This window comes from Heterodontus francisci, chromosome 44 (genome assembly GCF_036365525.1).
Source record: "Heterodontus francisci isolate sHetFra1 chromosome 44, sHetFra1.hap1, whole genome shotgun sequence".
Classification (NCBI taxonomy): Eukaryota; Metazoa; Chordata; class Chondrichthyes; order Heterodontiformes; family Heterodontidae; genus Heterodontus; species Heterodontus francisci.
The window spans coordinates 13,408,604-13,421,760 of record NC_090414.1 but is presented as its reverse complement, the minus strand read 5'-3'; the positions used below and the strand labels follow the sequence as shown (position 1 = coordinate 13,421,760).

At 45.2% G+C, this 13,157-nt stretch overlaps 2 protein-coding genes across 6 annotated transcripts in view; one reads left to right on the top strand and one right to left on the bottom strand.

Moving 5' to 3' along the window:
- LOC137355917 (pyruvate carboxylase, mitochondrial-like) overlaps positions 1-13,157 on the bottom strand; it is a 1,077,083-nt gene that overhangs the window by 1,013,370 nt on the left and 50,556 nt on the right. The window contains exon 1 of one of the 4 annotated variants that reach the window (XM_068021566.1): positions 845-942. The exons of 2 other annotated variants lie outside the window; for them this stretch is intronic. The gene's annotated coding sequence lies outside the window, so the exon portion shown is untranslated. Of the gene's footprint in view, positions 1-844; positions 943-13,157 lie in introns of those variants that run through there. One more of the 4 variants, XM_068021565.1, reaches the window with a different exon arrangement.
- Positions 12,036-13,157, top strand: part of LOC137355918 (pyruvate carboxylase, mitochondrial-like) — a 46,134-nt gene continuing 45,012 nt past the window's right edge. The window contains exon 1 of one of the 2 annotated variants that reach the window (XM_068021572.1): positions 12,036-12,133. The gene's annotated coding sequence lies outside the window, so the exon portion shown is untranslated. The other variant, XM_068021574.1, reaches the window with a different exon arrangement.

The window sequence follows — 13,157 nt, the reverse complement described above, 5'->3', positions numbered from 1 at the left end:
GTGACTGGACAAGTAGATAAGGTGGTCAAGAAGGCATCGAGGGATACTTGCCTTGATTAGCCGAGCATAGACTATAAGAGCTGGGAAGCCTCGCTGCAACTGCATAAAACAATAGTTAGGCCACAGCTGGAGTACCTCATGCTGTTCTGGTCACTGCACTATAGGCAAGATGTGATTGCGCTAGAGGGGATACAGAGGAGATTTATGAGGATGTTGCGTGGACTGGAGAGTTTTAGTTATGAGGAGGGATTAGATAGGCTGGGGTTATTTTCTTTGGAACAGAGGAGGCTGAGGGGAGATCTAGTTGAAGTGCATAAAATTATGAGGGGTCTAGATAGAGTGGATAGGAAGGCCCTACTCGCCTTGATTGAGGGGTCCATAACCAGGGAGCAGAGATGTATGTTGAAAGGTAGGAGGTTTAGAGGGGATTTAAGGAGAAATCTATTCACCCAGAGGGTGGTGGGGATCTGGAACTCATTGCCTAAAAGGGTGGTAGAGGCAGAAATCTTCATAACATTTAAAAAGTACTTGGATATGCACTTGAAGTGCCATAACCTATGAGGCTACAGACCAAGAGCTAGAAAGTGGGATTAGGTTGGATGGCAGGAATAAGGTGGGCCGAATGGCCCCCTTCCGTGCTATAAATTTCTCTGATTCTATGATTTGCTAACATTTCTGTTAATGAGAGAGGTTTCACCTATAGGACTGCAGCACGACCAGCCTGACATTCTCACAATTCCTTCCTCAGTTCACTTTTCAGTGGCTTAGTTCAAGCTCGAAGAATATGTCCCCTTTTGATGCACCTTTATTTGCCAATAAAGGGAAGAATTGTTTCCAAACTAACCTGTTGATTAATTTTTATTGCTCAGCACATTCCAAGATAGAGGGGAAACTATTCCCTCTGGCGAGTGGGTCACAGATTCAAAATCATTGACACAAGATCTAGAAGGGAAATGAGAAATGTTTTCACTCAGAGTTGTCGGGATCTGGAATGCACAAGCTGAAAAGGTGGCGGAAGCTGATTCCATAAATAATTTGGAAAGGAAGTTTGCTGGGTGCTCGAGGATGAGGAACTCGAGGAGCAGCTGGCATCAGTGAGGATGAGAGCTACGTCAATCGCACGTTTCGGGAGGTGGTCACCCTGCAGTCTGAGAGAGCGCAGGCAGGGTGGGTAGCTTCCAGACAGTCAAGGAGCAAAAGGCAGGTAGTACAGGATTCCCTGGAGGTTTTCCCACTTTCTAACCGGTATTCAGTTCTGAGTACCGATGGGAGAGAGGGATCCTCTGGAGAGTGCACAGAGAGTCATGACCAGAACACCATGGGTGGCTCAGCGGTGCAGGGAGGGAGAAGGCAGGAGAACAATAGTGATAGAGGATTCTATAGTTAGGGAAACAAACAGGCATTTCTGTGATCGCAGACATGATTCCAGGATGGTATGCTGCCTCCCTGGCGCAAGGGTCAGGGATATCACTGAGCAGCTACGGAGCATTCTGGAGGGCGAGCGTGCACAGCCAGAGGTCTTGGTCCACATTGGTACCAATAATGTAGGCCAGCACAGTGGTGCAGTGGTTAGCACCGCAGCCTCACATCTCCAGCGACCCGGGTTCAGTTCTGGGTACTGCCTGTGTGGCGTTTGCAAGTTCTCCCTGTGACCGCGTGGGTTTCCGCCGGGTGCTCCGGTTTCCTCCCACAGCCAAAGACTTGCAGGTTGATAGGTAAACTGGCCATTGTAAATTGCCCTAGTGTAGGTAGGTGGCAGGGGAATTGAGGGAAGGTGGGGATGTGGTAGCAATATGGGATCCATGTAGGGTTAGTATAAATTGGTGTTTGATGGTCGGCACAGACTCGGTGGGCCGAAGGGCCTGTTTCAGTGCTGTATCTCTAAATAAACAAAAAGGGATGAGGTCCTGCAGACTGCGTTTAGGGAGTTCGGAAAGAGATTAGCAAGCAGGGAGGTCAGAAAGAGATTAGCAAGCAGGTTGTAATCTCCGGATTATTCCCAAGGCTACGTGCTCATGAGTATAGAAGTAGGAGAATACAACAGATGAATGCGTGGCTGGAGAGATGGTGCAGGAGTGAGAGCTTCAGATTTCTGGGGCATTGGGACCGGTTCTGGGAAAGTGCGACCTGTACAAACAGGATCGGGATAAATATCCTTGCAGGAAGGTTTGTTAGTGCTGTTGGGATAGTTTAAACTAGATTGGTGGGGGGGAAGTGAACCTGAGTGCAGTTTCAGAGCAGGGAATGGGAGGCAGAAAATTAACAATTGGCCCTGAAAGACAGAAGAAGCAAAGGGTTAAAAGGTGTACAGCACAGGAATTTGGCAGTGTTAAAATTTATTTGTTTGAAAGCAAGGAGTATAGCAAATAAAGCCGATGAGCTGAGGGCACAGATAGACACATGACAGCATGATATCACTGCTATAATGGAACCTTGGCTTAAAGAGGGGCAAAAATAGCAGCTTAACATCCCTAGACATAGAGTTTTCAGACAGGATAGAGACAAATCAAAATGAGGGGGTGTAGCATTATTGGTTAAATAATCAATTTCAGCTGTGAGGACGGTTGATATGCTAAATGCATCATCAAATGAGGCCATATGGGTTGAGCTCAGAAATAAAAAAAAGGGCAGCCACACTTCTAGGAATGTACTATAGACCCCCAGATAGTGAGAAGGAGGCAACAACAAATATGTAGGTAAAGATCTGTGTGCAAAAACAACAGGGCAATAATTGTTGGGGATTTCAATGACCCTAATAGCAACTGGGATACATACAGTGTGACGGGCACAGAGGGCAGAAAGTTCTTGAACTGCATTCAAGAGAACTTTTTTTAGCCAGCATGGAACAAGCCCAACAATAGGGGGTGCAATTCTAGATTTAGTCTTAGGAAATGAAGCTGGGCAAGTGGATGAAGTATCAGTGGGTGACCATTTTGGAGATAGTAACCATAATACATTTAGATATAGCATTATTATGGAAAAGGACAAAGACAGAACAGGAGTAAAAGTTCTAAATTGGGGGAAGGCTACTTTTACAAAGCTGAGGGGTGATCTGGTGAAAGTGGACTGGATAAAGCTAAAGGACAATCAGTGTAAACCAGTGGGAGGCATTCAAAAGCTATATTCTATAGGCACAGTGTAGACATGTCCCCACAAAAGAAAAAGGGTGGTACTGCCAAATCTAGAGTCCCCTGGTTATCTAGAAGCATACAGGCCAAGTTAAACAGAAAAAAAAAAGAACTTTTGACATTCACAAAAGGCTTAATACTTTAGAAAGCCTATAGGAATATAGAAAGTGCAGGGGTGAAGTAAAAAAGAAAATTAGGAAAGTAAAGAGAGGACATGAAAAAATATTGACAAGTATAATCAAGGAAAACCCAAAGACTTTTTATGGAATCATAGAAAGTTTATGGCACAGAAAGAGGCCACTTGGCCCATCATGTCTGTGCCGGTTGAAAAACGATCCACCTATTCCAATCCCACCTTCCAGCATTTGGTCCATAGCCCCGCAGCTTACGGCACTTGAGGTGCATATCCAGACTCCTTTTGAATGAGTTGAGGTTCTCTGCCTGAACTACCCTTTCAAGCAGTGAGTTCCAGACCATCACCACCCTCTGGGTGAAAAAGCCTTTCCTCATCTCCCCTCTAATTTTTTTTTACCAATCACTTTAAATCTACACCCCCGAGTCACTGATCCCTCTGCTAAGGTGAATCGACCCTTCACCTCCACTTGATCCAGGCCACTCAAAATTTTGTACATTTCAATCAAATCTCCCCTCAGCCTTCTCTGTTCCAAGGAGAACAACCCCAGCCTATCCAATCTTTTCTCATAGCTGCATTTTTCCAATCCTGGCAACATCCTCGTAAATCTCCTCTGTACCCTCTCTAGTGCAATTACATCCTTTCTGTAGAGGTGACCAGAACTGCACACAGTACTCAAGTTGTGGTCTAACCAATGAGTTATACAGTTCCAGCATAACCTCCCTGCTCTTGTATTCTATATCTCAGCTAATAAAGGAAAGGATTCCATATGCCTTCTTAACCACCTTATCAACCTGTCCTGCTACCTTCAGGGATCTGTGGACATGCAATCCAAGGTCCCTCACTTCCTCTACACTACAGTATTTTCCCCCTAATCGTGTAGTCCTTTGTCTTGTTTGACCTCCCCAAATGCATCACCTCACACTTCACCGGGTTGAATTCCATTTCCCACTTTTCTGCCCATCTGACCAGACCATCAATATCTTCCTGCAGCCTACAGCTATCCTCCTCGCTATCTACCACACGGTCAATCTTTGTGTCGTCCGCAAACTTCTTGATCATGTCTCCTAAATTTACATCTAAATTGTTAATATACACCACAAAAAGCAGGGGACCCAGTACTGAGCCCTGCGGAACGCCACTGGAAACAGCCCTCGAGTCGCTAAAACACCCGTCAGCAATTACCCTTTGTTTCCTGCCACTGAGCCAATTTTGTATCCACCTTGCTGCATTTCCCTGGATTCCATGGGTTTTTTTTTTTAAACCAGTCTGCCATGTGGGACCTTGTCAAAAGCCTTGCTAAAATCCATGTCGACCACATCAGCTGCACTACCCTCATCTATCTTCCTTGTTACTTCTTCAAAAAATTCGATCAAGTGGGTTAAACAAGATCTTTCCTTAACAAATCCATGTCTACTATCCTTTATTAACCTGTGCCTTTCCAAGGGACAGCTTATGCTGTCTCTCAGAATAGATTCCAATAATTTTCCCACTACTGAGGTTAGACTGACTGGCCTGTAATTATTCGGTCTATCCTTCGCTTCCTTTTTAAAACGGAGGTACAACGTTAGCAGTTCTCCAATCCTCCGGCACCATACCTGTATCCAGTGAGGACTGGAAAATGATGGTCAGACCCTCTGCTATTTCCTCTCTTGCTTCTTTTAACAGCCTAGGATACATTTTATCTGGCCCTGGTGACTTATAAACTTTCAAGGATGCTAATCCCATTCATACTTCCTCTCTCCCTATATTTATCACATCCAATACTCTTCCGCATCGTTCCCCTCTTTAGCTAAGACAGACGCAAAGTATTCATTAAGAACCATACCAATATCTTCCGCTCCTACACATCAGTTACCTTTTTTGGCCTTTTATGGGCCCCACTCTCTCCTTGGTTATCCTCTTACTCTTAATGTACTGATAAAACATCTTTGGGTTCACCTTGATTTTGCTTGCCAATATTCTTTCATGCCCGCTCTTTGCTTTCCTAATTTCCTTTTTGATTTCACCCCTCCACTTTCTATACTCCTCTCAGCTTTCTGTAGTATTGAGTTCTCTGTGTCGGACATAAGCTTTCCTTTTCTGCCTTATCTTACCCTGTTGGCTCCTCGACATCCATGGGACTCTAGATTTGGCCGCCTCACCCTTTTTCTTTGTGGGAACATGTTTACCCTGAAGCCCTTGAATCTCCCCTTTGAATGTCTCCCACTGTTCTGACACTGATTTACCTTCAAGTAGCTGTTTCCAGTTCACTTCGGCTAAATCACTCCTCAGTTTAGTAACTGTTTAGCCTTGCCCAATTGAGAACTGACTCCTTTTCTATCTCTGTCCTTTTCCATAATTATGTTAAAAACTGACAATTATGATCACTACGACCAAAATGCTCTCCCACTGCCACTCTTTCCATCTGCCCATCTTCATTTCCTAAAACTAAGACTAAAACGGCGTCCTCTCTTGAACTTGCTACATACTGTATGAAAAAGTTCTCCTGAATGCACTTCAAAAATTATCAGTACATTAAGAGTGAGAGAGTAACTAAGGAAAGGGTAGGGCCTATCAGAGGTGTACAAGGTAACTTATGTGCAGATGCAGAGGATGTGGGCAGGGTTCTTAATGAGTTTTTTGTCTCTGTCTTCACAAAGGAGAGGGATGATGCAGACATAGTAGTTAAACAGGAGCAGTGTGAAATATTAGATATGATAGTTATTAGACAGGAAGTACTAGAGGCAATGACATCCTTGAAAGTGGAGAAATCACCAGGGCTGGATGGATTGTGTCCCAGGTTGTTAAAGGAAGCCAGGGAGGAAATAGCAGATGCTCTGAGGATCATTTTCAAATCCTCACTAGATACAGGTGAGGTACCAGACGACTGGAGGTCTGCAAAAGAACAAAGAACAGTACAGCACAGGAACAGGCCATTCGGCCCTCCAAGCCTGCGCCGATCTTGATGCCTGTCTAAACTAAAACCTTCTGCACTTCCAGGGTCCGTATCCCTCTCTTCCCATCCTATTCATGCATTTGTCAAGACGCCTTTTAAACGTTGCTATCGTACCTGCTTCCACCACCTCCCCCGGCAGCAAGTTCCAGGCACTCGCCACCCTCTGTGTAAAGAACTTGCCTCGCACATCCCCTCTAAACTTTGCCCCTCGCACCTTAAACCTATGTCCCCGAGTAACTGACTCTTCCACGCTGGGAAAAAGCGTCTGACTATCCACTCTGTCCATGCCAGTCATAACTTTGTAAAACTCTATCAGGTCGCCCCTCCACCTCCTTCATAACCTGTATATATTCACAGAGTCATTTACATTCCTCTTCACAGTTCCCCATACTCCCTACTTTAAAGTTAGCTGGAGATTTTGATCTTATGTCCCATATACCCAAGCCCAGATCATTTCTCTATATTGAGAAAAGCAATGGTCCCAACACTGACCCTGGGGGACATCACTGTTTCCATCCCTCCAGTCGGAAGATGATCCATTAACCACTACTCTCTGTTTTCTGCCCTTAACCCAACTTCCTATCCACACTGCCCCACTCCCTTTAATACCATGAGCTTTAACTTTATCTACAAGCCTCCTATCTAGCACCTTATCAATCACCTTTTGACAATCCATCTACGCAACATCCACTGCATTTCCTTTCTCACTCCACTGTTATTCCCTCAAATAATCCCTGCTGTTGTCCTGAATGAGTCCATTTCACTAACAAATGTTGAAATGTTTGCTCCACACCCACAGGGTTTCATCTGTTTAAAGTGAAAGTGCAAAATTTGCATTAATTTTGGATTGCCAGTTAGGACTAGCAGCTAGGGTGTCAAAGCATACACACCATGTTTTCCAAAATGTCCTCTCCACACAGCGGACGGCACCCCCCCCACCACTGCTGGTAAGATCCCGGTACAGTAACAGCTTTTCATAGTAGCATAGAAAAGGGAAGGAGGAGGGATTGAGTAGACTAGGCCTGGAGTATAAAAGAATGAGAGGTGATCAAATTGAAACATATAAAATTCTTAAGTGGCTTGACAGGGTAGATGCTCAGAAAATGGGTCCCCTGGCTGGGAATCTAAACAAGTGGTCACAGACTCAGATGAAGGAGTCAACTATTTAGGACTGAGATGAGGAGAAATTTCTTCAGTCAAAGAGTTGTGAATCTTTGGAATTCTGTACCCCAGAGAACTGTGGCTGCTCAGTCGTTGAGTATATTCAAGGCAGAGGTCGATAGATTTTTGGATACCAAGGGAATTAAGGGATATGAGGATAGTACAGGAAGGTGGAGTTGAGAAAGAAGTTTAGTCATGATCTTGTTAAATGGTGGAGCAGGCTCGAAGAAGTTGTACCATTGTTTGAAAAAGGTGCGAGGGATAGGCCATATAATTATAGGTCAGTCAGTCTGACCTCAGTGGTGGGCAAACTATTAGAATCAATTCTGAGAGATAGGATAAACTGTCACTTAGAAAGGCATGGATTAATCAGGGATAATCAGCATGCATTTGTTAAGGGAAGGTCATGTCTTACCAAATTAAATTTTTTGAGGAAGTAACAAGGAGGATTGATGAGGGTAGTGTAGTGGACGTTGTCTCCATGGATTTTTAGTAAGGCATCTGACAAGGTACCACATGGCAGACTGGTCAGAAAAGTAAAAACCCACGATATACAGGGGAATGTGGAGAGTTGGATCCTAAATTGGCTCAGTGACAGGAAACAAAGGGACATGGTCGACGGATGTTGAGACGAATGGAAAGCGGTTTCCAGTGACTTTCTTCAGGGCTCAGTGTTGGGTCCCTTGCTGTTTGTGGTATATATTAATGATCTGGACTTAAATGTGGGAGGCATGATTGGGAAATTTGCAGATGACACAAAAATTGGCCGTGTAGTTGATAGTGAAGAGGATGGCTGCAGACTCCAGAATGATATCAATGGTTTGGTTGGAACATTTGGAACATTGTCAAATGGAATTCAATCTGGAGAGGGGTGAGGTAATGCATTTGGGGAGGGCAAACAAAGCAAAGGAATACACATTAAACGGGAGGATATTGAGAGGGATAGAGTAAGTGAAACACCTTGGAGTGCATGTTCACAGGTCCCCGACGGTGGCAGGACAGGTAGGTAAAGTGAAGATGACATATGGAATGCTTTCCTTTATTGGCCGAGATGTAGAATATAAAAGCAGGGATGTAATGCTGGAACTGTATAAAATGTTGGTTAGGGCACAGCTGGAGTATTGCATACAGTTCTGGTCATCAGATTGCACAGAAACATAGAAAACGGGAGCAGGAGTATCCATTCGGCCCTTCGAGCCTGCTCCGCCATCCATTATGATCATGGCTGATCATCCAACTCAAGTAACCTGTTCCCGCTTTTCTCCCATATTCTTTGATCCCTTTCGCCCCAAGAGCTATATCTAACTCCTTCTTGAAAACATACAATGTTTTGGCCTCAACTGCTTTCTGTGGTAGCGAATTCCACAGGCTCACCACACTCTGGGTGAAGAAATTTCTCCTCATCTCAGTCTTGAAAGGTTTACCTCATATTCTTAGACTATGACCCCTGGTTCTGGACTCCGCCACCATCGGGAACATCCTTCCTGCATCTACCCTGTCAAGTCCTGTTAGAATTTTATAGGTTTCAATGAGATCCCCCCTCACTCTTCTGAACTCCAGCAAATATAATCCTAACCGTCCCAATCTCTCCTCATACGTCAGTCCCACCATCCCAGGAATCAGTCTGGTAAACCTTCGCTGCACTCCCTCTATAACAAAAGCATCCTTCCTCAAATAAGGAGACCAAAACTGTACACAATATTCCAGGTGTGGCCTCACCAAGGCCCTATATAATTGCACGAAGACATCCCTGCTCCTGTATTCGAATCCTCTAGTTATGAAGGCCAACATACCATTTGCCTTTTTTAACCTGCATGCTTACCTTTAGCGACTGGTGTACGAAAACACCCAGGTCTCGTTGCATATTCCCCTCTCTCAGTCTATAGACGTTCAGATAATAATCTGCCTTCCTGTTTTTGCTACCAAAGTGGATAACCTGACATTTATCCATATTATACTGCATCTGTCATGCATTTGCCCAGAAAGGATATAATTGCTCCGGAGAGAGTACAAAGGAGATTTACATGAATGTTGCCAGGGTTTGAAAATTGCACCTATGAGGAAAGATTGGATAGGCTAGGGTTGTTTTCCTTAGAACAGAGGAGGCTTAATTGATGGATACAAAATTATGAGGGGGCCTAGATAGAGTAGACAGGAAGGACCTGTTTCCCCTAGCGCAGAGGTCAATTACCGGGGGCACAGATTTAAGGTGATCGGTAGAAGGATTAGAGGGGATATGAGGAAAAATCTTTCCACCCAGAGGGTGGTGGGTGTCTGGAATTCACTGCCTGCATCAGTGGTGGAGGCAGAAACCCTCAACTCATTTAAAAGGTACCTGGACCTGTACCTGAAGTGCTGTAACCTACAAGGCTACGGACCAGGTGCTGGAAGGTGGGATTAGAATGGACTGCTAGTTTTTTCAGTCAGTGTAGACACGATGGGTTGAATGACCTCTTTCTGTGCCATAACTTTTTGATGGTTCTAACTTATAGGGTTACAGACAAAAAGCTGGATATGGGATGAAGCATCACTGCTCTTTCAAACAGCCAGCACAGGAACGGTGGGTCTAACGGCTTCCTTTTCCACTGTAATTTTCTATGATACTATGATCCTAATTTAGAGAGTTTACTGCAGGGTGATCCATGCAAGTAGTAGGTGGGGAGGAGGTGTGCCAGGAAGGCTACATATTACTGGATGAAAAGGCAAGCAGATGGGTGTCTTTACATGTTCAAAGGTGACAGAGGACAACGTAATCAGCTGAAAAACAGTTTAACCATTAAAAGTACATACTAATTGATTAACTATAGATAAAACAACAAACAGGAACAGCTCGTTCAGTTTCGAAATACACGGATGGAATGCAAACTGCCGATCTAATCCAAGACAATCAAGAATCAATGCTCTCACAGGGATTAAAACATATCCTTTTAATTGTAGCTGTGAAGAAATTGAAATAACCTCGTTCCATAAACAGAAAGGGATAAAAGAATTTGGCCCTGAGCGTAACCCAACAATAACTGGATGCCAGATCGCACTCCCGCTGGTTATAAGAGGAAGCATCTGCGCCCTTCACAACTTTAGGACATCCCCAAAGCACTTTACGGTCAAAGACGCATTTTTATTGTATCAGTCATAATGCAGGAAATACCGCAGCCAATTTGTACACAGACAGTGCCTACAAGCAGGGTAGAATTCCCCTGCTTATCTTCAAATCTTGTCATGGGATCTTTTACATCCACCCGAAAGGCGCACCGGGTCTCGATTTAACATCTCATCCGAAATACAGCACTGGGAGAGTCAGCCTGGATTACGTGCTCAAATCCTGGAGTGGGCCTTAAACCCACAGCATCCCAACTAGAAGGTGGGAGTGCTACCAAATGAACCACCTAAATTTGCTGTTCGATTTTGCATTAATGAGTCAAACCATACTGTCCTTTCCAACACAAGTAGAAAAGACTGACGCGGATTATTTTAGAAAATCGGATTCAAGCATTCCATTCCAGCACACAACCACATGCAGGGAATTAGCATAGTCAATAAGGGAACTCCAACTGTACCTGCCTCAGAGGCAGCAGGAGTTTGTACATCAATTTGCCACAACTCTGAAGCCACTCGACAACCAACAAAGCTCCTTCAGCCGCAGCACATGGGCAAGCATTTACATCTTTGGAATGCTGAATGCCACATTTAAACACAGTCTCCCTCACGTGCGCCAGGGAACGAGCAAATCAAAGCGATGTACTGACAAGCTGCGGTGTGTCTGCTATTTCACTGATCTGTACTGTCTCCTGACCCAGCAACACCTCGTTTTTAAAATTCCTTTTCGTCACAACCCTCCATGGCCTCCCCCCACAGTATCCCTGGAACCGCCTCCAGCCCTACAAACTTCAGAGATCACTGTGCTCCCCCAATTCTGGCCTCTTCCACGTCCCTGATTTTAATCCCATTGGTACCTTCAGCTGCCTCCACCCTAACCTCTGGAATTCCCTCTCTGGCTCTCTCTCTCCCCTCCTTCAAAACGCTCCTTAAAACCTGCCTCTTTCATCGAGCTTTTCGTCACTTGCTCAAAGATCTCATGCGGCTCAACGTCAAATTTTGTCCAACAATCTCGGCCGGTTTACGATGATTAAGGCACCATACCAACACAAGTTGTTGTTGTTGGTGTTGTGAACAGTTGGATTAGAGTGCGGTGAGGCAGGACCGAGGAGTACATCACCTGTCCACCCCCAGGGCAAACAGCACAAACCATTCCAGAAAGTAGAAGGGGGAAAAGGATTTTAAAATCTACATCCAAGGAAGTGGGCCCGTTAGCCTATAATTGTCTCTGCACCAGCAACGCACCCCTCAGACACCCTGGTTCTGGCCTCCTCCCAGGGGGCAATGCTCATCATCAGATTTTCCATCTCATATCCAACTCAGGCTCCTTTCAGGGTTGACTAACCTCTGTCCAATCTTCTCACTTTGTCTGATAAATAGTAACCAAGTTCGAAAAAGAAAACACTTTAAACAAACATCAATGTTTTCTTTTCTGTCTGACCTTTGGATACGTACTTTTTTTTTTTGCAGGGGACGGGGGTAGTTTAGGCACGGAGACGAGACTTTTAATGATTGATGTAGTCTGCAATGAGGACAGAGCCACCTATTCAAGATAAAGATGGACAGAAAGGTCAGGGATGTAAAGATTATCAAACACACTGTTTTCTTGATACACCTATGGAAATGAGAGTTATCGTTGACAATAGCCACACAGCTACAGTAAGCATAGATGTACAGGTCAGTAAGAGACAGAAAGACCATAAGACACTACACGTGTAGTGTCTCCCACCCACCCTCCTCCTCTAACCATAAAAAAAAGGACTCTGGTGTGTTGATAAGGTAAGCTTTTTATTTAAAAAGTTCAGTCCGTCGGATTGCTAAGCGAACAAGTTTTGACTTTTTTTTTCGTTTGGTTTTTCAGTAGATTTGTTGGGAATCTAGAATAGTGGGAATGGAGGTAAAGGCAGTTGTATGTTCCTCCTGCAGAATGTGGGAGGTAGGGGTCGCCAAGAGTGTCCCTGCTGACTGCATCTGCGGGAAGTGCACCCAACTCCAGCTCCTCGCAGACCGCGTTAGGGAACTGGAGCTGGAGCTGGATGAACTTCGGATCATTCGGGAGGCGGAGGGGATTATTGACAGGAGTTATAGGGAGGCAGTCACACCTCAGGTAAAAGAAGTAGGTAGATGGGTTACCGTCAGGGGAAGGAAAGGGAACCAGCAGGCAGTGCAGGGATCCCCTGTGGCCGTTTCCCTCAACAACAGGTATACCGTTTTGGATACTGTTGGGGGGGGGGACTTACCAGGGGTAAGCAATGGGGTACAGGTCTCTGGCACAGAGTCTGTCCCTGTTGCTCAGAAGGGAAAGGGGAAGAGGAGCAGAGCATTAGTCATTGGGGACTCCATAGTTAGGGGAACAGATAGGAGGTTCTGTGGGAACGAGAGAGACTCACGGTTGGTGTGTTGCCTCCCAGGTGCCAGGGTACGTGATGTCTCTGATCGTGTTTTTGGGATCCTTAAGGGGGAGGGGGAACACCCCCAAGTCGTGGTCCACATAGGCACCAACGACATAGGTAGGAAGAGAGATGGGGATTTAAGGCAGAAATTCAGGGAGCTAGGGTGGAAGCTTAGAGCGAGAACAACCAGAGTTGTTATCTCTGGGTTGTTGCCCGTGCCACGTGCTAGCGAAGAGAGGAACAGGGAGAGAGAGGAGTTGAACACGTGGCTGCAGGGATGGTGTAGGAGGGAGGGTTTTGGTTTCCTG